The following is a 24,867-nucleotide window of genomic DNA, read 5'->3' as shown; positions in this document are numbered from 1 at the left end:
TTATTTCTTTCATTCTGATTGCTTTGAGATCAGTTTGCTCTTCTTTTTCTAGTTCCTCCAGGTGTGAAGTTAGGTCTTTGATTTTATCTTTCTTCTGTTTTAATGTCAGTGTTTAGAGCTATAAATTTACCTCTCAGCACTGCCTTCACTGCATCCCATAAGTTTTGATATGCTGTGTTCTTGTTTTCATTTGTCTTGAGATATTTACTGATTTCTCTTGCAATTTCTTCTTTTATTATTTTTACCATTTTATTCTTGTGTACATCTCTGCTTAAAATCAGTGATTTTCTAGACCAGGTTCAGGTAACTGAAGGGCTTTTATAATTGTTTATATTGTCTAGATCCAAGGTACACTGCAAACACAGTCTGGAGCAAAATGGAAATAACATCTTCCTAAAAGCAAGCTTTGAAGTTCTAATCCAGTAGTTTAAGATGTTCCCTTTCTCTGGTAGCATGGCTGAGACATATCTGGCTGCTAGGCCACCATTCACAGGAATAGCCATGAAAACAGGGTACAGACCACCACAAACAAAACCATCCATTCCTCCCCATGTTACAGTACAGGTATCACAATTCAAATCACCTGTACTCAAAGGTAAACTTACAAAACCTCTTTAAGGTACATGTGCTGTCAAAAATGGGATCACCACCACTGGTAAGCCAACAACTATATGAGCCTGTGTCACATTAAAGACACGTCAAAAAAGACTATTTGCTATTAGTCCATAGAGAGCAGCATTAAGTCCAATATATGTTGATCCATGTTTAAATAGATTTTTTTCTACTTCTCGAAGTTGGTTAATTGAATATCATAATTTCTATGATATTCAAAGTTGTTAACATTTTCCTTGATAGTATCTGGTTCATGATTTTCCATCTTGAGCCTTATGCTTCTGCTTCCCTTTTCTCAGCCAGTGCTGCCTATCTCCTTTAGCCATGCCAGGACTCACAGCAACCACTGCTTCTTTCACATGGGAGCAGCCATCTTTGACTGACTCATGAGTCCCAATTTCTTCTTTAACCCCTGATTGCTTAAGAGTGTATTGTTTAACCTACATATATTTGTGAAGTTTCCAGTTCTCCAGATGTTATTGATTTCCAGTTTCATTCTATTATGTTCAGTGTGCCAGTTTGGAAGTATTATGTCCCCTAAAATGCCATGTTCTTTGATGGAATCTTGTGGGGGCAGACATATTAGTGTTGATCAGCTTGGAATCCTTTGATTGATGGTTTCTATGGAGATGTGGCCCACCCAATTGTGGGCAAGAACTTTGTATAATTTCCCTGAAGTTATTACCCCACCCATTCAGGGTGGGTCTTAATTGAATCACTGGAGTCCTATAAAAGTGTTTACAGATAGAAGGAGGTGCTGCAGCCAAGAGAGACAATTTGAAGATTGCACAGGAGCTGAGAGTGGAGCTGGAACACAACCTGGGATCCATGGACAACAGCCATGTGATGTCCCAGCTAACAGATGTTTTCTTGATGCCCTTGGCCTTCCTTTGGTGAAGGTATACTTGGTTGATGCCTTCATTTGGACATTTTCATGGCCTGCAGACTGTACATTTGTAACCAAATAAACCTCCTTTATAAAAGCCAATCCATTTCTGGTATTTTGCATAATGGTAGCATTAGTAAACCAGAACAGTCAGAGATAGCACTTTGGATAATTTCAATCTTTTTAAATTTGTTGAGATCTTTTTGTGATCCAACCTATGGTCTATTCTGGAGAATGATTCAAGAGCCCTTGAGAAGACTATATATCCTGCTGTTTTGGGGTGCAATGTTCTATATATGTCTATTAGGTCTAGTTCATTTATAATATTATTCAATTTCTCTGTTTACTTATTGATCCTCTCAGTATATGTTCTATCTACTAATGAGAGTGGTGTATTGAAGTCTCCCACTATTATTGTAGAAACGTCTATTGCTCCCTTCAGTTTTTCCAATATTTACCTCATGTATTTTGGGGCACCCTGGTTAGGTGCATAAATATTTATGAATGCTATTTCTTCTTGGTGGATTGTCCCTTTTATTAATATATAGTATCCTTCTTTGTCTCTTGTTTCAGTTTGCTAAAGCTGCCAGAATACCAAACACAAGAAATGGATTGGCTTTTAAAATGAGGGTTTATTAGTTCACAAATTTATAGTTCTAAGGCCATAAAAATACCCCAATTAAGGCATCAATACCTTCTCTGAGAAAAGGCTGCTGGCATCCGGGGTTCCTCTGTCACATGGGAAGGCACATGGCCAGAGTCCACTGGGCCTCTCCTGGGGTTAGCTTCTAGTTTCCATTGCTTTCTCCAAAATGTCTCTGAGCTTCTCTCTTAGCTTCTCTCTCTCAGCTCCTGTGTGTCCTTGCTTTATTCTCCCAGTGTGTTTCTCTCTATGCTTCTGAGGGTCCTCTCTTAGCTTCTTTGGGGCAAACTCTGAATTTCATCCCTTAGCTTCTCTCCTGGTTCTGGTTTCAATGGCTGTCACCAAACATGACTTTGGATGTTTTCTCTCTAAGCCTCTCTGAGCTTTCTTCAAAAAAGAAGGACACCAGTAAAGAGGATGCCAGTAAAGATGATTAAGACCCACCTCGAATGAGTGGGTTCACATCTCCATGGAAACAATCTAATCAAAAGGTCCCACCCACAATAGGTCTGCCAGCCCAAGATTAGATTAAGAAAACATGGCTTTCCTGGGGTACATAATAGATTCAAATCAGTGCATCTCTTATCAAAATTTTACATTTAATGTCTATTTTGTCCTATATTAGTATAGCTACTGCAGATCTTCATTGGTTACTGTTTGGGTGGAATATCATTTTCCAACCTTTCTCTTTCAACCTATTAGTATCCTTGGGTCTAAGATGAGTCCCTTGTTGACAACATACAAATGGATCATTTTTAAAATGTAATCTGCCAATCTGTGCCTTTTGACTGGGGAGTTCAACCCATTAACATTTAAGGTTATTACTGTAAAGGAAGTACTTAGTTCAACCATTTTCTCCTTTGGATTTTATATGTCATATCATATTTTTGTCTTTCTTTTTACCCTTTTAGTTACCTCTACTGATAATCTTCATTTCTACACTCTCCTCCAAGCCTCTCTTTCTTGTATTTTCCTGAAGTTCAGCTTGCAGTACTCCCTTTAGTTATTTCTTGAAGGCAGACTCTTGTTGACGAACTCTCTCAGTTTCTGTTTATCTGTGAATATTTTAAGCTCTCCCTCATTTTTGAAGGACAGTTTTTATGCACAAAGAATTCTTGAATGGCATTTTTTCTCTTTCAGTATCCTAAACATACCATACCTCTGCCTTCTTACCACCATAGTTTCTGATGAGAAATAGGAACTTAGTCTTATCGAGCATCCCTTTATGTGATGAATCTCTTTTCTCTCACTGCTCTCAGAATTTTTTCTTTATTTTTGGCATTTGACATTCTGATTAGTATGTGTCTTGGAGTAGTTCTATTAGGATTTATTGCATTTGGAGTACACTGCTTCTTGGACATGTATGTTTTAAGTCCTTCATAAGAGTTGGGAAATTTTTGGCCACTATTTTCTCAAATATTCTTTCTGCCTTTTTCCCTTCTCTTCTCTTTCTGGAACACCCATGATGCATATTTCTGTGTGCTTCATGCTGTCATTCAATGTTTTTCCAATTCATTTCTTTTTCTTTCCTTCTGTCTGTATGATTTTGGATCATCTGTCTCTTCTAGTTCTCTGATCCTTTCTTCTGCCTGTTCACATCTGCTGCTGTATGCCTCTAGTGTATTTTAAATCTCTTCTCTTGTGCCTTTCATTACCATAAGTTCTGTTATTTTTCTTTCCATGCTTTCAATTTTTAATTTATGCTCACCCAGTGACTTCTTAATATCCTTTATCTCTTTAGCTATATTTTCCTTCATCTCCTTGAATTGATTTAGGAGATTTGTTTCAACATATTTGATTAGTTGTTCTAAATTCTGCATCTCCTCTGACTTTTTTATTTGTTCTTATGACTGGGCCATATCTTCCTCTTTCTTAGCATGGCTTGTAATTTTTTGCTGATGTCTGGGTATCTGTTGTGTTGATCATTTTACCCTGATGGTCAGTTTCTCTCTCTTGCCTAGGGTTTTATTGTTGATTGGCTTTGAGTTAAGGCTCTTCTTTGACACTTGGTTCAACTTGTTCTAGATATTTAGAATTGCCTGTGTTTAACTGGTCAAAACAAGGCCAGGGACCCATGAAGGGGGCACAGACCATTTCCAAAGCACCCTGTTGAGAGGGCCAGGAAAGATGCCAAAATGCCTTTTTAGTTCACTACCCAAAGCTGCACTTTCTGGGCCTGCCCAGCAGATGATGCTCTTTGGCAAACTATTTCCCACAGCCCTAAGGAGGGAGTGTGTTTTTATCAACCTCCACTGGTTCCATCCCTGGTGGGGATGGTGTTGAAACAATATCCACAGGGAAACCTCTCTGGGGCAGACTGGAACTAAGATTCGGAGCTGGACCCAGCATTCCAAACTCTCTGATCAGAAGCCATGCTCAGCCGTGAGCCATGCCCCCCTCTCCATTCCCAGGGAGGATGGCTTCCATGTCCCTCTCGATCTACAGCAACCAACTACAGACCATACTGAGGCTGCTTGCCTTGAGGGTGGGTGATGGGCACCAGCTACTACTGCATTGTGATTCACTCACAGTTTTTTTTCCGCAGCATCTCAGTCTCCCTGTCCTGCTCTTTCCTGGATGCTGTACAGTGCTCCCTTGGCCTCTGGATCCCTAGAACCATTGTTTCAGAGATTCTGCCTGTCCATTAGCTGCTTTTGGAGGAGGAGTGTGCCCTACGTTTCCCTCCTCTATCATTTTCCCTGGAAGCCAAACATATGTTTTTTATCCCACAGTCTCTGTGGGTCAAAAGTTTTAGCATGGCTTAGCTGGGTGTCCTGCTCAGGATCTCACAAGGCTGCAATGAATATGTCAGCCAGGAATTGTTTCTCATCTGAAGACTTCACTTGGGAAGGATCCACTTCCAAGCTTACTCAGGTTGTTGACAGAATTCATTTCTTTCCAGTGATAGTGTTCAGGACAGCTTGATTCTTCAAAGTTAGCAATAGACAGTAATAGACTCTAGAGACAATCTGCTAACAAAATGGAGTCTAATATTATGTAACACTATCACAGGTGTGACATTCCATCACCTTTGGCATATTTTGTTAAAAGCAAGTCACAGGTCCTGCCCACACTCAAGAGAGGACTATACAAGATTGTGAACACCCAGAGTTGGGTATCATAGGTATGGCAATAGCAGCATTAGAGAAGAAAGACCCTGGGTCTACATGGTGTCCTTTAAATCTTAGTTGGTGTCTACAGCAGAGCATCTACTCTATTCTGCTGTCTGGATTGGTGAGGTACAATGGGTTCCATCCAGCTTTTTAGGGTTACAAGGTGACATCCAGTACTAGAGTCCATAGTCTTAACCATTTTTCTTCAGACACGATGTCTTCATACACAGAGTCAATTTTGTCTCAACTTTAGGCATTCTGAACACCTCCTTACTCCCTCACCAGTGTATGTGAATCGTCCACCTTCTCCAGGCCATGGGGATCCATGAGCACTGTCTGTAGCACATATGTCCAGCTGCCTTCCTTTGCTGGTGCTGCACTATTACTACTGCAGCATGCTGGATATTACCCATGCAGGCAGGGCCTCCCTAAGAGACCTGAGGCCTCTCCAAGGGATGACAAGAGAGGCTTATCCCCCTGCCTCCTGATGTTCTCAGGCTCCTTTGTACCAACTGGATACTTTTAAAGTAACCTCCTTACTCTAACCTGATTCCCTAAAGTGAGGGGGAACAAAAACCTTGGCATCTCAATTCCTCTATCTCCCTTCCTCTCCTCTCTTCTTCCCCCTACCCATAAGGACTAGAAGGAACAGTATTTCTCCTTTTCTCATATCCCAAGTTCTCTCAATTTTAGGAAGATAGTAAACCTTCATGATGTAGTCAGACATTCTCAGTTTTTCATATGTCGAATGAGAGCTAATGTGATTTAGGAACTCATTTTGTCTCTCAAAAGAGTTGAGCTTCCAAGACAATTGTCTTTCTGTGGTCTCAAAATAGTCCATTTGGACTATTTTGAGACTGAAAGCTTATCAACAACGTCTTTGTTTTGGGCAGGTTTTGCCCTCTCCTTCTTAGGGGCAAAGAACCTCATGACTCAGTCTTGGAAATAAAGGATGAAAGAGAAATGATTAAGGGAAAAATAAAAATACATTAACAGAAGCACACACACACACCTAAGAGGTTAAACAGATAAAACGTGCTTGATCATGTAATTCCTTCAAAGTCAATTTCAAAATAAAGTGGTAGAATCCCATTTTGTTGAAATGCTTTAGAACATAGCTCACCCAGCTGCAGGGTTACAATGTTGCCCCTGTATTGACTCTTGAAGTCTTCATGGTTGTTGGGTGGGATCTGTAACAGCTGGTGCCCCCGGACCTGTTTCTTCCACTCACATACAGCTTCATCTGGTTACCCAAGGAGGCCGGACAGATAGCATATCACATTCTAGTGGTTCCATGACATGAAAACAGAGCTCTAAAGGAGAAGAATATTAAACCTGATAAAATTCCTGTTATTTCTGATTTATTTTGCAAGAATAAGACTTTAATCATATACAACCTGCTGCTGTGTTTGATTTGCAGTTGGTGGTAGTAGGCTGCACTCTGCCCTCTACACTCTGCCTTGGTTTCCTTGCTGCTGATTAGTGGCAGGCAGTGAGAGTGTGTGGAAACTATTTTTCCTCTACACAAAGCCCAGTGGCCCTAACAATAACATCATCCAAGACACTGGCTTCATTACTACCACATTTTTATGAAGCACACTATTTTTTTCCAATAAACAGGCTTTACCTCTAGATTTCCTAGAGTGGGCCAGGAACAGTGCCTTTGGGGACCACATGCAGGTCACTACCATATCCTGTTGCTTTCCTCAAGAATCTCTTCTACCTCCACCTTCCACCCTTTTACTCTACATGTCTTCCTGTCTCCTTTTTTAGGTCACTCCAACAATTTCCTAGCCTTACTATAGGGTTTCTGTGTCCCACTCTAGCCAAGCAAGCCCATGGGGAAGCAGCAAGAAGTACCCGGATGAGGCCTCTCATTGTGACAATAGAGCCTTGTTTTGCCAGTTTTTAGTGGAATGTGGTCCACACTGCAAACACTACCATGTATACATTTTTAGTCCAGAGGCAGGATGTTCAGGAAAGGGCAGAATTTGAGGGGAAATCCAATCACTGACTCTGTGTGTACAACCATACATGAAAAATAAAAACATTAGCACCCTCTCGGCATGCACACATGCACACACAAACACATAATAGGATTTTGGAGGTTGGGAAGAAACATGAAGTGGTCATGCTTATTTTTAAGCAGATTATACTGAAACAGGCACAAATGGACTAAAGCATGGGGAGTCCTAACCTCATCATTTGACTGAGTTCTTCCAACTGTAGTACCCATCCTCATGTTCATCATGGCATGGTACTTAGGGCTCTAAGAACATCTCTTCATAATCTCACACCCCTTAAATATAATGAAAAACAAGATAGGACCTTGAAGAAAAGAAAAAAAAATCATATCAAAGAAATCCAGCTGCCCAGATCCCAGGGAGTTCATAATGATAGTCTTTGCTACAGGAAGCAGCAGTTGGAAATTCACACAAAAAAATGATAATTTATTTGGTATATACATACCACTGAGGATGAGGAATTCTTTCTGCATGAAAACTCAGCACGTGGCACCTCATTAAACAGGACCTGGAGTTAATCTAACTTGGAACAGATAAAAAAGAAAGGATTCATATAAAGCTCTCCAGCCTGGGGACTTAATCTCAGAGCTTCAGAGCATAATGAATGAATTAAGTAGGGCAACCGATTAACAACAAAGATGCAAATGCTTATTATTTTTTTAAAAGCTGAAATATTATTGAATTTAGAGTAACATGTTCATTGTTTACAGACAGGGTCAGGCTGTGATTTTTTTAACCCCTGAAGAAAGGGAGAGAGAGAGAGAGTGCATGTGTGTGTGTGTGTCTAGAAAAATTCACGAATGGAAGCTGACTCTAAAGCGATAATATGAGCAATTTCCAATCTTTTTGGAGTACGGCACCTTATCGTGTTGTTTTTTATTTGATGCCCTACTTATCTTCTCTCTCAAAAAAATGTCACATGGTTATTTAAGAAACACAGCCATTGAAAATTAGTTCTGTAGCATGAAAAATGTAAAACAATGTTTCATAAGTTAATTGGAGACACTTGGGGGTATCAGGTACTGAAAGCTGGAAATGTCTCTGCTAATTTTGAGATAAAGAGCCACGACATTGTGAAAATAGTTAACGGAGGCCTCTTAAAAAGGAAAAATAAAAATAGCAACCTAATGAAGGTTATTTTTGTGACTATTGGATGCCAATCATCCTAACAGGGGGTAAAGATCAGTCAGTTTATACATTAAATAACTAGCTAACATTTATCACTATTCTAACTAGCGATATTGATAACAAAAAGCCCCTATCTTATATGCATAGTTGTATGTTCTTATATATTCATCTTTGGGACCCTAATAATTGGTTACTTAATACATTTTTGTTGACTATATGGACTACATGGATAAAAAGGAGAATGAATAAATGAATGAACAAAAGAATATGACTTTCACAGGCATAATCTCCAAGTGGTTGCTTGTTCAGATGAGTTGCAGCTATTTCAGTATGTCTTAAATTTTCCCACCTAAGAGCCCCAGGCTGCAGAGAAGCCTGAGTGCATTTTTCTAGGAATACACTGGCAACAAGCATGAACTGTTTTTAAAGTATCATATTTTGGTTTAAATTTCCACTCAAATTTTGCATTCCTCTACTTAACAAATATTTATTGAAAGCCTGTATGTGGAAGGCACTCTCCCATGTACCAAGGGTTTATCAGTGAACAAAATGGACACATACCCTGCCTTCCTGGAGTTAACATCCTAGAGGCAAGAGAGACAATAAATCAAAGAATCACACAACTCAATATAAAATAACAACTGTGCTGAGATAGGGGGTTTGACCTGGTCAGTACAGTTAGGGGAAGGCTTCCATGAGAAAATGACTTTAAGCTTGCATCTTTAGGGCATATCATTATTAAGTAAAATGGGTGGGGGGAGAACAGAGCATATGCAGAGACCCTGAGGCAGGCAAGAGCTCAATTAGGAAATGACAAAAAACAATATGACTGGAGCAGAGTGGGGAGGGGGGAATGACGCAAGCGAGGGAGGACAAGCAATGGTCAGTAGGGATCTTGAGTTGCAATCGGCTCTGCTCTTTGTGACTTAAAATGAAAATATTTGGAAGGATATTGGTTGGGAGCTCACAGAATTGACTGTAAGGCTTTGAAATGGGCAGGAATCGGGCAGCTCCAAAGGGTTAGGAAGCAGGAAATACACTGAGAGTCTTGTAGTGGGAATGGTTAGGTCTGGGTACCATCCCTTGCACAAATCAATTCCAACCAACTTCCACCTCTTTGTCACTCTGTATAATAATCAGGTTCCAAACAGGGAGCATCCCATTGGCCTGGACTGATGGTCCCACCAGACTGCAGCCAAGGGGAAAGAGGTGATTGCCTAAAAGGAAACTGGGATGCACCTAGGAAGGAGGAACAGATAATGGACAGCTCAAAACCAACAATGTGCACTACAGGTTCACAGAGACCAGACCAGGGGCCTTGCCGGCCATTTTAAGCATGTTGGCTTTTATTCTAAGTGCAATAGGGAATCTGTAGAGGCTGCTAAGCAAGTGGGGGAGGTGACATGCTCAGATTTACATTTGGAAAGAAGCCTTTGGTTGCTTTGTCAACAATGGCCATCTGAGAGAAGCAAGGCCAGAAAGAATGGGGTTTTGAACTACCCTGGTAGTAGTAGAGCTGGGGAAAAGTTTTTGGATTCAGGATATTTTGGAGATAGAGTCTACAAGACTTGGGGATAGATTAGAAATGAGGAGTGAGGCGAGGGACAGTGTCAGGTTTCTGGAGAAGCTTAATCTGCAAAATACCAGCTTAGTTTTAATATGAGAATTAAGCATTCAGTTACTTAGCATCTTACGCTATGCCCCTGGAACACATTGGCCTATCCTTTATGGATGGCAATCCCTGATTTCAGAATGGAGCCTCATGAGATAGAACTTGCATGACTTCATTCTAACAACTTATTCACTCTGAGGGAGCTGACCCAGTGCTGTTTCCTGAGGAAAACTCTGTCTTTGCCTGTACACTACAAGAAGGCAAAGTATATACAACCTTGGAAGCAGCTCCCCAATTTCCACACAAGAAAACAAACTCACCATCTGTTTGATAGGTCTCTAAAGCATATGGATCTGCCCTCAACTAGAGGGGCTTTATGCCTCTTCTGAGTGACACTCTCAAGCCATCTGGTACTCTTCACCTTTTGGAAGCCAAACTGTGAGAAGTGACAGTAATAGAATAGAAATATGAATATTTATGGCTAACATTTATTGAGAGATTATTTTGTGCCAGACTCTATATAAAGCCCTACTGCATAATTTCATTCAATTCACACAACACTGTTGAATAGGTGCTATATTTTCCCCATGCTATAGATGAGAAGACAGATGACCAGAGAGGTTAAGAATTGTTAAATAAAATAAAATGGCTGCCTGCCAGGGCTTGTCCAGAAAACAAAAACAATTGACCTAAAGGGGGTTTCCCAGAAATTGGAACACAACCTGCAGGATTGTTGATAAGCAACACCTGGTGACAAAACTAGTTTTGGTCCAGTAGAAATAGCTTATCAGAAAGGACAAGCATACCATACTAATCAATGTATATCTGTTCCCCACTTTGAAAGATTCCACTACGTAAAATGGAAACTTAATATCAGCCAATCAGAGCATTTCCTCACTTGTTTCCATGCTCACTCTATAAAAGCATCCCCTTTCTGCTCTCTACTTTTTGTGTGGGATGCTGCTCAATTCATAAATTGCTCAACAAACCTTTGAGATCCTAAATGGCAAGAAAAGTTTTGTCTTTTATCAGAATAGAATAAAAAATAGAAAAAGAGTCATTTCTACCAATATTGAATGATCATATTCAATCAAACACTAAGTGTTGCTGTAAAGATGTTTTGTAGATGTGATTAAAGACCACAGTCAGTTGACTTTAAAGTAAAGGAATCATCCATGATAAATCTGGGTGGGCTTTAATTTAATCAGTTGAAAGGACTTAAGAGCAGAACTGTGGCTTCCCTGAAGGAGAGATTCTGCTTGTGGACTGCAGCTTCAGCTTATGCCACTGAGAGTTCCAGTCTGCCCTTCCTGAGAGCTTCCATGACAAATTTTGGACTTGCCTGGTCAGGCCCACAGTTATAGAAGCCAATTCATTGCAATAAATCTTTTTAATATATATCTCTTTCTGTCTGCTTCTCTGATCAAACCATAACTGATACAGGCATGTTACATACATTATGTGATTCTTTATTCCTGACAATCCAAATATGTACTATTGTTGCCTCCATTTTACAGATGATGAAACAGAGGCCCAGAGATGTTAAGTAATTTTCCCAAGGTCACACAGCTCATACATTTTAGAGGCAGGATTCAACCCCATTTTTGGGATTGTAAAGCCTTGCTTTCCAGCACTCTGCCATGCCACACCATGCAGTGTATTTGGAGAATATGCACTCCACGTGCTTCTCTAAATTCATTGACAATAAGAGTAGTAGAAAATGTGCAGTGAAGAATTATTATTTAAATGTTATTTTAATGAATCTTTGTGGTATTTTGGAGTGCACTGTTAAAGTTGATTTGGCCTAACAAAAAATGGCTAGGTAGTTAAAATTATTTCCTTGTTATAAAGAAAAAATGCTGACAATTATAATGATGATGACCCAAAGGATGGTCCATAATGCAAACAACAAAAAGCAAACAAACAAAATAATCAAGTCCACAACAAGGAAAAAAGCTAAACATGCAAATATACCTTTTCTCTATTAGGCCCTATATTCACAATTTGGTTTCAGCAACATATCATCTTCTGCCCATTAAATTCACATAAATGTGTTTGATGTCATTGCTTTTGTAGCATTTTATTTTATATTTTATTATTTTATTTTATTTTCAGTTTGACAGTTGTATAAGACCATAAGCATGAGAAGTCTGAACCCACTTTGATTTTTTGCATAGTCATGTAGCATTATAATAAAAATAATTAGGTCAAAACAGGTTTTGTGGTAATTTATTTTTCCTTTAAAAGACTCTGTTCATTATTTGAGTTTGCAAAAAACACTGCTGGAATTGACTGTGATTCCTTTTGCACTTTAGCTGCCAGGAGGCTCAGAACCAAATTTGAAATTCAACCATATCAATTCTGATGATTTTTTCTATTTATTGGTACCATTCTTTTCATAGTCTCAATTTAAAAACATTTTGATTTATATTTTCCTTGCATCTGAGTTATGTATATGTTAATGCTGTAAACTGCCTCAAATCCTTTACAGAATGTAGTGTGAAATAAATGTTTTTAAAAATATTAAGTGATAATTTTATTCCCATCAGTGGAAGCCAGGAATGGACAATGTAAACAAACAGGTTGTACCTTCAAGTATGGAACAACAAAACGTCAGACAGATAATCTTGATTCATTGAATCAATGCACAGAAATGCAGAGCAGTCCCTCATGCTGAGGCAATAATCCTGACCAATCTTAGGATTTATAATAAGGCAGTGCGATTTCCAAGAGGAGAGCTTCCCATAACTCTGTAAGGAGAGAACTGTCATGAAATTGAGCAATCCTCGTTTTGCTGCAGTCCCACAGTTGGTGGTGGCTTTGCACAGTTCAGCAAAAGGGTTCTGCAACAAGACTGTGATCTGGTCACCCCAAACTGAGATTATCTTTTCCTTGAACCCATTGTGCCGGTTTGAGTGTATTGTGTCCCCCAAATGCCATTATCTTTGTGGTCTTGTGTGGGGCAGACGTTTTTGGTGCTGGTTAGATTTGCTTGGAATGTGCCCCACTCAGCTGTGGGTAATGATCATTTTGATGAGATGTTCCCATGGAGGCGTGGCCCCGCCCATTCGGGGTGGGCCTTGATCAGTGGAGCTATATAAATGAGCTCACTCAGAGAGAGGAAACTGAGTGCAGCTGGGAGTGATGTTTTGAAGAGGAGCAAGCTTGTTAGAGAGGAACGTCCTGGGAGAAAGCCGTTGTGAGGCCGGAGCTTTGGAGCAGACGCCGGCTGCCTTCCCAGCTAACAGAGGTTTTCCGGAGGCCATTGGCCATCCTCCGGTGAAGGTACCCGATTGCTGAGGTGTTACCTTGGATGCTTTGTGGCCTTAAGACTATAACTGTGAAGTGAAATAAACCCCCATTTTATAAAAGCCTATCCATCTCTGGTGTTTTGCATTCTGCAGCATTAGCAAACTGGAACACCCATCTACTGTTCTCAGTTACAACTCCTCCAGAAAAGCATTCATACTTCTCTCTTATCTCCTCAGTACACCTAATCCTGTGCTCTTGACTCAATGAATCGTGTTCATGGCAAAGTGATGCAGGAAGCAATTTGGTAAGCTGCAATCCTGAGTGAAGTGGGAAAAAGAATAGATCTATTCTACTGTAATTTCTATTCTAGGTAATTTAAATCACCAAAGAGTTACCAACTATGTACCAAGCACAGTTCTAGGTATTACAGAACTGGGCTCCTCTCTCTCACAGCCAACTCTGCAAATAAACACAATACCTGCCCCCCTACATGGGACATGACTTCCCCAGGTGTAAGTCTCCCTGGAAACATGGGATATGACTCCTGGGGATGAGCCTGGACCCGGCATCATGGGATTGAGAAAGCCTTCTGGACCAAAAGGGGGAAGAGAAATGAAACAAAATAAAGTTTCAGTGGCTGAGAGATTTCAAACGGAGTTGAGAGGTCATTCTGGAGGTTATACTTATGCATTATAGAGATATCCCTTTTTAGTTTTTAATGTATTAGAATAGCTAGAAGGAAATACCTAAAACTGTTGAACTGTAATCAGGTAGACTTGATTCTTGATGATGATTGTATAACTATATGGCTTTTACAGTGTGACCATGTGACTGTGAAAGCCTTGTGATTGACACTAACTTTATTCAGTGTATGGGCAGATGAATAATAAAATAAAGACAAAGAATATATAAATAATGGGGGAGGATAAGGGAGCTAGGTTGTTTGAGGTGTTCCTTTTTTATTTTTTTCTTTAATTTTGAGTAATGAAAATGTTCTAAAATTGATTGTGGCAATAAATGCACAACTATATGATGAGACATGAGCCATTGATTGTATACTTTGGATGGTGTGCTGGTATATATTATGTCCCCCAGAAAAAGTCTTATTCTTTAATGCAATCTTGTGGGGGCAGATGTATTAGAGTTGATTAGGTTGGAACCTTCTGATTGTTTCCATGGAGATGCGACCCACTCAACTGTGAGTGACACCTTTGGTTAGGGTGTGACCTCTGATTGACTGTTTCCATGGAGGTGTGGCCCCGCCCATTCAGTGTGGGCCTTGAATAGTTCACTGAAGCACTATATAAACTCAGACAGAAGGACCTCACAGCTAACTGTAGTTGAGAGACACATTTTGAAGACTGCCGTTGGAAACTGACACTGACATTTTGGAGAACTCCATTTTGAAACACAACCTGGGAGCAAGAGGACACCAGCCACATGCCTTCCCAGCTAACAGAGGTTTATGGACACCATCGGCCATCGTTCAGTGAAGGTACGCTGTTGCCTTGGCCACTTTATGGCCTTAAGACTGTAACTTTGTAACCAAATAAACTCCCTTCATAAAAGCCAATCCATTTCTGGTATTTTGCATTCCAGCAGCATTAGCAAACCAGAACAGATGGATTATATGGTGTGTAAATATATCTCAACAAAATTGCATTTAAAAAAAGTTTTATGTGCCAACTAATCACCTGCAGATTCTTTATTCAATAGTTCTTATTCAATAGTTCTGGGACAAGGCCTGAGGTTTTACTTCCCTAATGGGCACCCAGGTGATATCAATGCTGCTGTTCCTTGGACCACACTTTGGATATAGGGGATAAAGAGATGAATACAAAGCATTCCCTGTATTCAAGGTGTTTATAATTTGGTTGGTCAGATTGCGGGTGTTCAGCATGAAGACATAAAACTATCATATGAGGTAAATCATGGTGAGCAGCCTATGACTAGTACAAAGATCTTAGAGGGATCTAGTGTTGGGATGAGGGGATTCATGACAGTCAGTATGTGTGTTGTGCATGCATGTGTGTACTGTGAATTGGGAGTTGGGAAGTGGGCTAAAGGAAGTATCATGGAGGGAGGCCTATGAGGTAAAACTAGAAGGATGAATGGAATTTCAGCTGGCGAATACATGAGGATAAGAACATCAGCCAGGTTAACAATATGAGCAAATATATGAAAGTAAGAAAGTACTGGGTACGTTTCAAGAAGAGCAAGTAGTTCTGGCACATATGGGAAGCAATGGGAAATACAGCAGGAGGGGGAATCTAGGGACAGATGATTTGTGCTCATTTTGATAGAGAACAGGAGCCCTTCAAGGGTTTAGAGCAGAAGAGTGATATCAAGAGACCTGTCACTGAGGAAAATTTGGCAATGGCTACAGAATTAAAGCAGATGTCCCTGAACCAGCAACATCAGCATCATCTGGGAGCATGTTAAAAATACATACTCTTGGGCCTGCTGCAGACTGATTGAATTAGAACCTCTAGAGTTGGGACCCAGTAGTCTGTTTTAACAAGCTGTCCAGGGAATTCTGATGTACTCTAAAAGTGTGAGAACCATGGGATTAGAACCATAGAGCTCACAGCCTTGGCGCAAATGAGAATCACACGAGCAGTTTTAAAAACAAACACCTGAAGCACACACAAAGCACAACCCCCCCCCCAACCCATTAAAGGAGAAACCTTGGGGGTGAGGCCCGGGCATTAGCATTTTAAAAATCACCACAGGTGATTCTAATGGAAAACCAGGGCTGAGAACTACTGAATTGAGCAAGGGTCTCTGGTAAGGGTGGAGCGGGCAATGGAGAGTGAACAGAGATTGTTGCAACACTTTAGTCAAGGGATGATGAGGTACAGACTTAGGGCTGTGACCCATGACAGAAAAATTTAGATCTGAAAAGTTGCAGAGGAAGGCCCATAGTGTAGGATTGGGAAACTGCTTGTATATGAGGTGAAAGAGGAATCCAAGGATTCCAAGGCTTTAAGGAAGGGAGGAGTGTTTGTTGTTGAGTGCTGCCTGCTACAGAATGCTTCTGCTATAAGTAGATAAAAAGCCAGAGTATTTAGTCATTTGGAGGTCATTAGTGATTCACAAGATAGCATTTTAGCCATAAGACAAGGAAGAACCAGTGGAGGGGAAGTATAAGCGGAGAGGGTACACCACTCTTGAGTTTGTCACTTCTTTGGGGAAGCCTTTTCTGATCCCTCCACGTGACTAGATCACATCTCTCTATTACATCCTCTCCTAGCACCCTGGACATTTCCTTTTTTAATTGTTCACAATAAACTACATGAGAGTGAAGCCCTTCTTTCATCTTCTTTTACTGTTGCATCATAGCACTTAGTAGATTACCTGGTATGCAGTAGGTATTCATTAACTGTTTGCTACTTAAGTTAATATATATCTTTGACCATTCTTAAAGCATGAAGAGTGCTATAGTGGAAACATCCTAGACCTTGGAGATAGACAAATCTGAGTTTCAATTCTGGCAGGGACCTTAACTGTCTTTTTAGACAGCACACAAAACCCAGAATAGTTCCTTGTGCATGGCAAATTTCTCATAATAAAATTTATTTAATTAATTGGTCAAAGAAATGAAGGAGATAGGAAAGTAGGTTGAGAGGTACTAGGACTTTGAGAAGATTTTCATGGGAGGGAGGATTCCCAAGAATATTCTGATACAGAAGGGAAGAAGAAAGGTTGAAGATGAAATAGACTTGGGGGAGAGATAATTGAACCAGGTTTGAGAAAAGGTAGGCAATCAAGATGTTAAATTGCAAGAAAAAAGTCACTGTAGTCTGAGTGTTAGAAATTAAGTTAAGAGAATGGTGGACTTCTGTAACAACAATATTGTGAACAAGATATTCTCAATTGCCCTCCCACTTCAAAACACCTAAATGGTGGAGCAATGGCAAAAACATGCTTTAAAATGCATTGCTGCACTCACAAGAAACTAAGGGAATTGAAGGAGAAGAAAGAAGATTAAGATTAAAAGGAGGAAGAGGTGGGAGGAACAGGCAGAAAAGGTGGGGAGAGGGTGTGTAGTAAGGGGAACAAGCTGAAACCAGAGCATCATAGTAAGTAAACTTAAAAGCAAGTGCAGCCTAGGGTGAAATAGCCATTCCAGTAACCTAGGGTTTTTAAATGAGATTTTATTGAGATCTATTCACATACCATACAATCATCCAAAGTGTATAATCAATTGTTCACAGTCTGATCTCTTTTTCAGCTTCTTTAACTTTTGCTGTATGCGGTAATGCTGATATACATAGCTGCTGAGCTCTGGTTCTGAGTCTCAGGCATCATACAGATATCCAACGTTCCAAGACCGACCAGGTTACACACAAACAGCTCAGCATCTTCGAATTTAGAAATAACTGTTACAACTCATGAATAGATGTGACTGCTGTAAGAGCTTACAATCTAGGAACATTTACCATAAGCCTTCCCCTGATAACCTATGCTCTCAGATTCAATTCTCAGAGTTTGCACGTTATAGTTAGTCCATATTAGTGGGGCGTTATAATGTTTGTCTTTTCAGTTCTGGCTTATTTCACTCAACATACTGAACTCAAGGTCCATTCGCCTAGTTGCATACCTCACAACTTCATTTCTTCTTGCCATTGCTCAGTGTTCCATTGTACGTATACACCACAGTTCACCATTCCATTTATCAGTTGATGTACCCTTAGGCAGCCTACATTCATTGCTAATTGTGAATACTGCTACCATAAACACTGGTGTGTAATGTCCACTCATGTCCCTGCTCTCAGTTCTTCCAAGTATATACCCATTAACGGGGTTGAAGGATCATATGGCAAACCCATAGTTAGCTTCCTACAGAACCACCAGAATGCTCTCCAGCTGGGCTGCCCCATTCTACTTCCCTACCAACAGGGACTAGGTACATCCCTCTCTTCACATTTTCTCCAGCACTTGTTTCCCTCTCTTTATTTTTAACAACTTTATTTACACACCACACTATCCATCCTATGTAAACAAATCAATGATTCCCGGTATAATCACCTAATTATGCATTCACCATCACAATCTATATGAGGACATTTCCATTTCTTCTGTGAAGAAAGGAAAAGGAGGAAAAAAATGAAGAATAAAAGTAGTAAAGATAGAATAAAAATAAAAATAAAATAAAATAAAAAGGTCAGACAATGTCACCACCACCAAGAATCCCATATCACTACCTTATATCCCCCTCTTATAGACATTTAGCTTTGGTATATTGCCTTTGTTACAATTAATGGAAGAATCTTACAATATTACTGTTAGCTATAGACTCTAGTTTGCATTAATTTTATTTTTCCCCTATACCATCCAATTTTCAACACCTTGCAATGTTGACATTCATTTGTTCTCCCTCATTTAAAAACATTCTTATATTTGTACATTTAATCACCATCATTGACCACTCTAGGTTTCATTAAGTTATGCAATCCCAGTCTTTATCTTCTGTCTTACCTTCTGGTGTCATACATGCCACTAGCCTTCCTCTTTCAGCCATACTCACACTCATCTTTGTTCATAGTACTTACAATATTGTGCTACCATCAAACACTATTATGCTATCCATTACATTTCTGGATCTATACAATCAATCCTGTTGAACTTTGTGTACTCCTTCAGCATCAAATGCCTGTTATCTAAACTCTTTCTATCTCCTGATAACCTGTTTTCTCAACTCTCAAATTTTGGTCATCAATGTTAGTGCATATTAGTGAGACCACACAGTATCTGTCCTTTTGTTTCCGTTTAATTTCACTCAACATAATCTCCACTGTCTACCATTTTGTCTTTTAGATTTTGCATGTCATATCTTATTTTATTTTTATTTTTTTCTCTCTCTCTCTTTTAACCTATACCAAAAGTCTTCATTTGTACAGTCTTCTCCAAACATCTCTCTTCTGTCTTTTCCTATCTGCTTGTAGTGCTCCCTTTAGTATTTCTTGTAGAGCAGGTATCTTGTTCACAAATGCTCTATGTCTATCTGTCTGAAAATATTTTAAATGCTGCCTCATATTTCAAAGACAGTTTTGCCTGTATAGAATTCTTGGTTGGCAATTTTTCTATTTCAGGATCTTAAATATATCATACCAGTGCCTTCTCACCCCCATGGTTTCTATTGAGAAATCACACAAGTCTTATTGAGCTTCCTTTGTATGTGATGGATCGCTTTTCTCTTGCTGCTTTCAGAATTCTCTCTTTGTCTTTGACATTTGATAATCTGATTATTAAGTATCATGGAGTCAATCTACTTGGATCAATTCTGTTTTGGGTATGGTACATTTCTTAGATCTGTAATTTTATGTCTTTCATAAGAGATGGGAAATTTTCAATGGTTATTTCCTTCATTATTCTTTCTGTGCCTTTTCCCTTCTCTTCTCCTTCTGGGAGACCCATGACACATATATTCATGTGTTTCATCTTGTCATTCAATTCCCTGAGACCCTGCTCATATTTTTTCATTCTTTTCCCTATCTGTTCTTTTGTGTACAGTATTTCAAATGTCCTGTCCTCTAGTTCATGAATCCTTTCTTCTACCTCATCAAATCTGCTGTTGTATGCCTCCACTGTGTTTTGCATCTCTTCTATTGTGCCTTTCATTCCCATAAGTTCTGCCAATTGTTTTCTCAAACTTTTGAGTCCTTCCTTACATTCACCAAATGTCTTCTTTATATCTCTCATCTCTTTAACCATATCTTCCCTCAACAAATTGATTAGATTTTTGAATTGATTTAGCACATTTGTTTGAAGATCATTAGTTACTTATCTCAACTCCTGTATCTCATTTGAAGTGTAAGTTTGTTCCTTTGACTAGGCCATATCTTAGTTTTTCCTAGTGTGATTCATAATTTTCTGTTGTCTAGGCATCAGGTTTCCTTAATTACCCCAATCTGATTTTCCCAGACTAGATGGGCCCAGGTCTCAGGAGGAGGTTGTAATCAAATCAGGCTTCCCTGAGGGTGAGACCCAGCAAGTTGTCACACTTTCCTGTGAGGCCTCTAGACTCTGTGATTTTCCTATCCTGCCCTGCAAGTGGCACTTTTCAGCCCACAGCTACCCACTGGTGTAAAGAGATGTGGTGCCTTTAATTCTCAGTGGATCCTGTCCCAGGCTGAATGTGTCAGAAGCCAAGCTTAAGCTATTTCTGTTTTTTTTTTTTAAATCCCAGGCCCTGAGGTCTGAGTTCTCTGAGGGAGGGCCACCACTTGAGCTGGGGACCACTCACCTTTTCTTGGGGAAAATAAGCTTTTTAGGGAATTACCTCCCACACTTGAGTTTTTCCTTTGACTCTCTATCTTAACTCCACCCTTGCCTGGTCAGTGCTGACAATTGAAAATACCTGAGGCTATCTCTAATGAGCTACTTCAAATGAGAGAAAAAAAGGAAAAAAGAAAGAAGTCCCCTTTACAGTGCCAGTCCCCAGCCCTCCAGTTTACCAGGCAAGAACCGGAGTTGGTAAACAGTTCTGTGTGCCCCTTTTCTTGGGACACAGCCCTTTTCAAGTGTTCTGAGCTTAGCTGACTCCAAAAGCTTCTGTTTTTATTTGTTTATATATTTTTTTACATCAGCCTTGCCTCCTCTCTGTTGGGAGAAACTTCCAGGTTGCTTTCCTTCCTGCTCCAGGTTTGTCTGTGATCATAGCTTGTACTCAGTAGTCCAAATTTGTTAAATAAAACTGCAGTTGGAGCTTGGTTTGAGCTGAATTCCCTTGCTCCCAGCAGGGACTAATTCTTTTTCCCACAGGAAAGTGTTCCAACTCAGCCTTCATTGCTGGTTGGGGAGCGGTGCCAGCTCCACAATTTGGGGAGCTATACTTAAAGTTCTATGCTGCAATTTCAGCCATTCCACCCATTCCTGACTGGTGTACAGTGCTGTCCAGTCACAGAAGTCCCCCTAATATTTGTTCTAGATTATTTGCTACCTGTTCCTGGATATTTGTTAGTTGTTCTAGGGGACTATCTAAATTCCACACCTCCCTATGCTGCCATCTTGTCTCTCCTCTAACCTAGGGCTTTGGAAACTGGAAAGGAAATCCTAATCCCTGGGCCTAGGCAAATGGAGAAGCTAAGCCTGAGACCCCTACTTAAATGCGGCCCTCTTGAAGGTGCTACCTCACCAGTGAAAGAAGCAAGATCTGCCAGCCATCAGAGCAACTCCACAAGGAAACCATGTTTTCACCACAGCACCAGATGGAAGGAAATTAATAACAGCACTAATAGCAGTAGGAGTCCCCACCACATCCCCAAGCTAAGAAATTGCTTCTGGTGCTCTGCTTCACAAGGGACTGGGATTTGAATTTTATTTGACCCATATGGTTGGGAAATACCAAGCCTGGAGATTAAATTGCAGTTATTCCAGGCTGGTAGTTCCCCTTGACCAGCTACTGATAAAACATCTTCAACTCAGGCCCTCAAGACCACCATAGAATAAGTTCTGTCAAGTAGAAACATACAATAATAATCACTAAATACACAAGGAAACATATGACCATGAGCAAGACTCAGAAGAAACAAGAAAGAACAGATTTAAACCTTTAAGGATTTTGGGTATTATTGATCAGAAGGAGAATTTACAATAAAATGGATCTTAAAAGAAATAATAGATAGAAGCAAAATGTCAGCAGAAAACAAGAGACTATCAACAATGAATGCAAAGATCTGAGGATTAAAAATAAAAACAGAACTAAGAAATAAATATAACCACTTAAATTGAATCTCAATGGATGGTTTAAGCAACAGATTAAATATAGCTGTAGCCCAAACTGGTGAGCTAGAATATCTATCTGAAGAAATTACCTAGAATAAAACACAGCAAAAATGAAAATATGAATGAGAGGCTAAACGGTATGAAGTACAGCATAAGATGGTTTAATATAAGACTAATCAGAGTCCCTGGGGGAAAAACTAGAGAGAATGGAGGAAAGGCAATATTTGAAGAAATAATGGCTGAGAATTTTCAGAACTGATTAAAAGACATAACCCACAGATTCCAGAAGCACAATGACTCCTAACTAGGAAAAACAAAGAGAAATCTATACTCAGACACATCATAGGACAAAGAGAAAATATTTGAGGAAGCTAGAGGAAAAAGACAGGAATGGTAGACTTACAGCCACCTTCCCAACACAAATAATGGAAGCCAGGGACAGTGGAATGAAAACTTAAATGTGCTAAAAAATAAAAGAAAGGAAAAGGGAAAGAAACAAAATGCTATACCCAGACAATTATGTATTTCAAAGTAAAGTGGAAATAAAGACACTTTAAAATATGGAAAAACAGAGTTTGCCACTAACAGAGCCTGAATACAGGACATTCTAAAAGATATACTTAAGCAGAAGGACAGTCATCACAGATAGAAAGTCTAAAATCAAGAAGGATAAAAACATAAGGAAATATTAAATGTATGGGCAAATGTAAATAACCATTGACTGTATAAAACTGTAATAATGACAACTGCTGGGCTTAAAAAACAAGATACAACTGAAATATCTGATGGTAATATAAGTTGGGAGGGGGCTAAATGGAGTAAAAACATCCTAAGTTCCTTGCACTCTCCAGGGAATGGGTCCAGTTATTCAGTATCATTAGGCTTTAATAAGTTAAGTATGTACATTATAACTAAAAGACAAGAAATAAAGTATTATAATTAAAATGATATATATAGGGTGTATATATGTATGGTGTAAAATGATAAATATATATAGGGTGTAAAATGTAAAGTATATATAGGGTGTAAAATGATATATATATAGGGTGTAAAATGATAAATATAGGGTATAGAAGCAAGTAAAGAAGAGGTGATATAAGGAAGATACATGCAATCACTCCAAAAGGAAGCAATAAAATGCAAAGAAAATGAATAAAACAGGCTGAACTAATTAAAAGGACAAAAGAAAAAACCCCAGTAGATTTGAACCCAATTATGTTATAATTACATTAACCGTAAATGAACTAAATGTTCCAGTTAAAAGGAAGAGATCATTGATCTGGATTTTAAAAAACTCTAACTATCTGCTAGTTACAAGAGACACATCTAAACCACAGGGTTACAGAAAGGTTGAATGTAACAGGATGGGAAAAGCTACACCATGCTGATGCTACCTCAGAAAAAGCTGGACTTGCTCATTAATATTGGATAATATAAACTTTGAGGTAAAAAGTGTAACTAAAGATAAAAAGAGTCACTTCAAACAACCTAGTATAAAAATAGGCAGATGACATTAACAGACATTTCACATAATAATAAACATGCATGGCCAATAAGATATGGAAATATGCCCACCCTCCTTAGTAATCAGGGAAACACAAATTAGAACCACAATGAGATACAGTTTTGTACCACAAGAGTGGGAAAAATTTAAAAGTCTGGCAATACTAAGATGTGGTGAGGATGTGGAGCAATGAGAATTTTGTATACTACTGGCAAGAGTACTAATTGGTGTAATCATTTTGAAAAAACAATTTGAAATTTCCTTGAAAAGTTGAAGATACAGATACCCTAAAACTCAGCAATTTGTCTTCTAAGTATATACCTAACTAAACACTAAACAGACACTAAGAATATGTTGAAGAATGATCATTAGCAGTCAAAAATGGGAAACAATCTAATTGTCAATAAAAAGAAGAATGGATAAATAAATTAGGTTAAATCCTCTTTTATTATCCCAGGCTGCTAAAAGCAAATGCCATGAAATGGTTTGGCTTGAACAATGGGAATTTACTCACATACAGTTCTGAGGCTGAGAAAATGTCCAAATCAAGGCATCATCAAGTGATGCTTTCTTCCTGAAGACTGGCTGCCCAGCAATCCTTGGCTCTTCTGTCACATGGCAAGGCACATGGTGGCATCTGCTAATCTCCCCCTTCTCTTCTAGGTTCCATTGCTTTCAGCTTCTTGCTTCCATGGTTTTCTCTCTGTATTCATTCTATTTATAAAGAATTCCAGTAACAGTATTAAGACTCATCCTGAATGAGACGGACTCAACCTTAAATGAAGTAGCATTATTAAGAGGTCCTATTTACAATGGATTCACACCCACAGGAAGGGATTAGATTTAAAAACGTTTTTCTGGAGTATATTGAGCTTCAAACCACCACAAATGCATTCTATAAAATACTCTATACCAGTGAGAATGGATAAACTACAGCTATGTGCATTGACATGGATGAATTCCAAAAACATAATTTTGAAATATAAGTTGAAAAAGAAGAAAAGAGCAGGAAGTATGGCACCCTTCATATAATGCACACCAGCATTACCAATATATTGTTTAAGGATTCACACATATATGATAAAATTATAATAGAAAATGTGAAATTATAAGAGGAAAATTCAGAGTTGTGTTTGCCCCTCTGGGGAGAATGGGGCACAGTGGAGATGGGGGCAGTGCACAGCATGCTTTGGTGATATTAGTAATGTTTGCTTCTTTTTTTAAAATGCATTTTATTGAGATATACTCACATCCCAAATAATCATCCAAAGTGTGCAATCAATGGTTCATGGTATCATCTTATAGTTGTGCATTCATCACCACAATCAGTTTTTGAACATTTTTGTAACTCCATAAAATTAAA

At 39.2% G+C, this 24,867-nt stretch overlaps 1 pseudogene; it reads right to left on the bottom strand.

The window, feature by feature from the left end:
* Window positions 1–277: 277 nt before the first annotated feature.
* On the bottom strand, window positions 278–877 carry LOC119522007 (annotated as a pseudogene).
* Window positions 878–24,867: the final 23,990 nt, after the last annotated feature.

The sequence above is a fragment of the Choloepus didactylus genome, chromosome X, assembly GCF_015220235.1.
Source record: "Choloepus didactylus isolate mChoDid1 chromosome X, mChoDid1.pri, whole genome shotgun sequence".
NCBI lineage: Eukaryota > Metazoa > Chordata > Mammalia > Pilosa > Megalonychidae > Choloepus > Choloepus didactylus.
The sequence above is the reverse complement of the archived record's forward strand: the minus strand, read 5'-3'. Positions and strand labels throughout refer to the sequence as shown.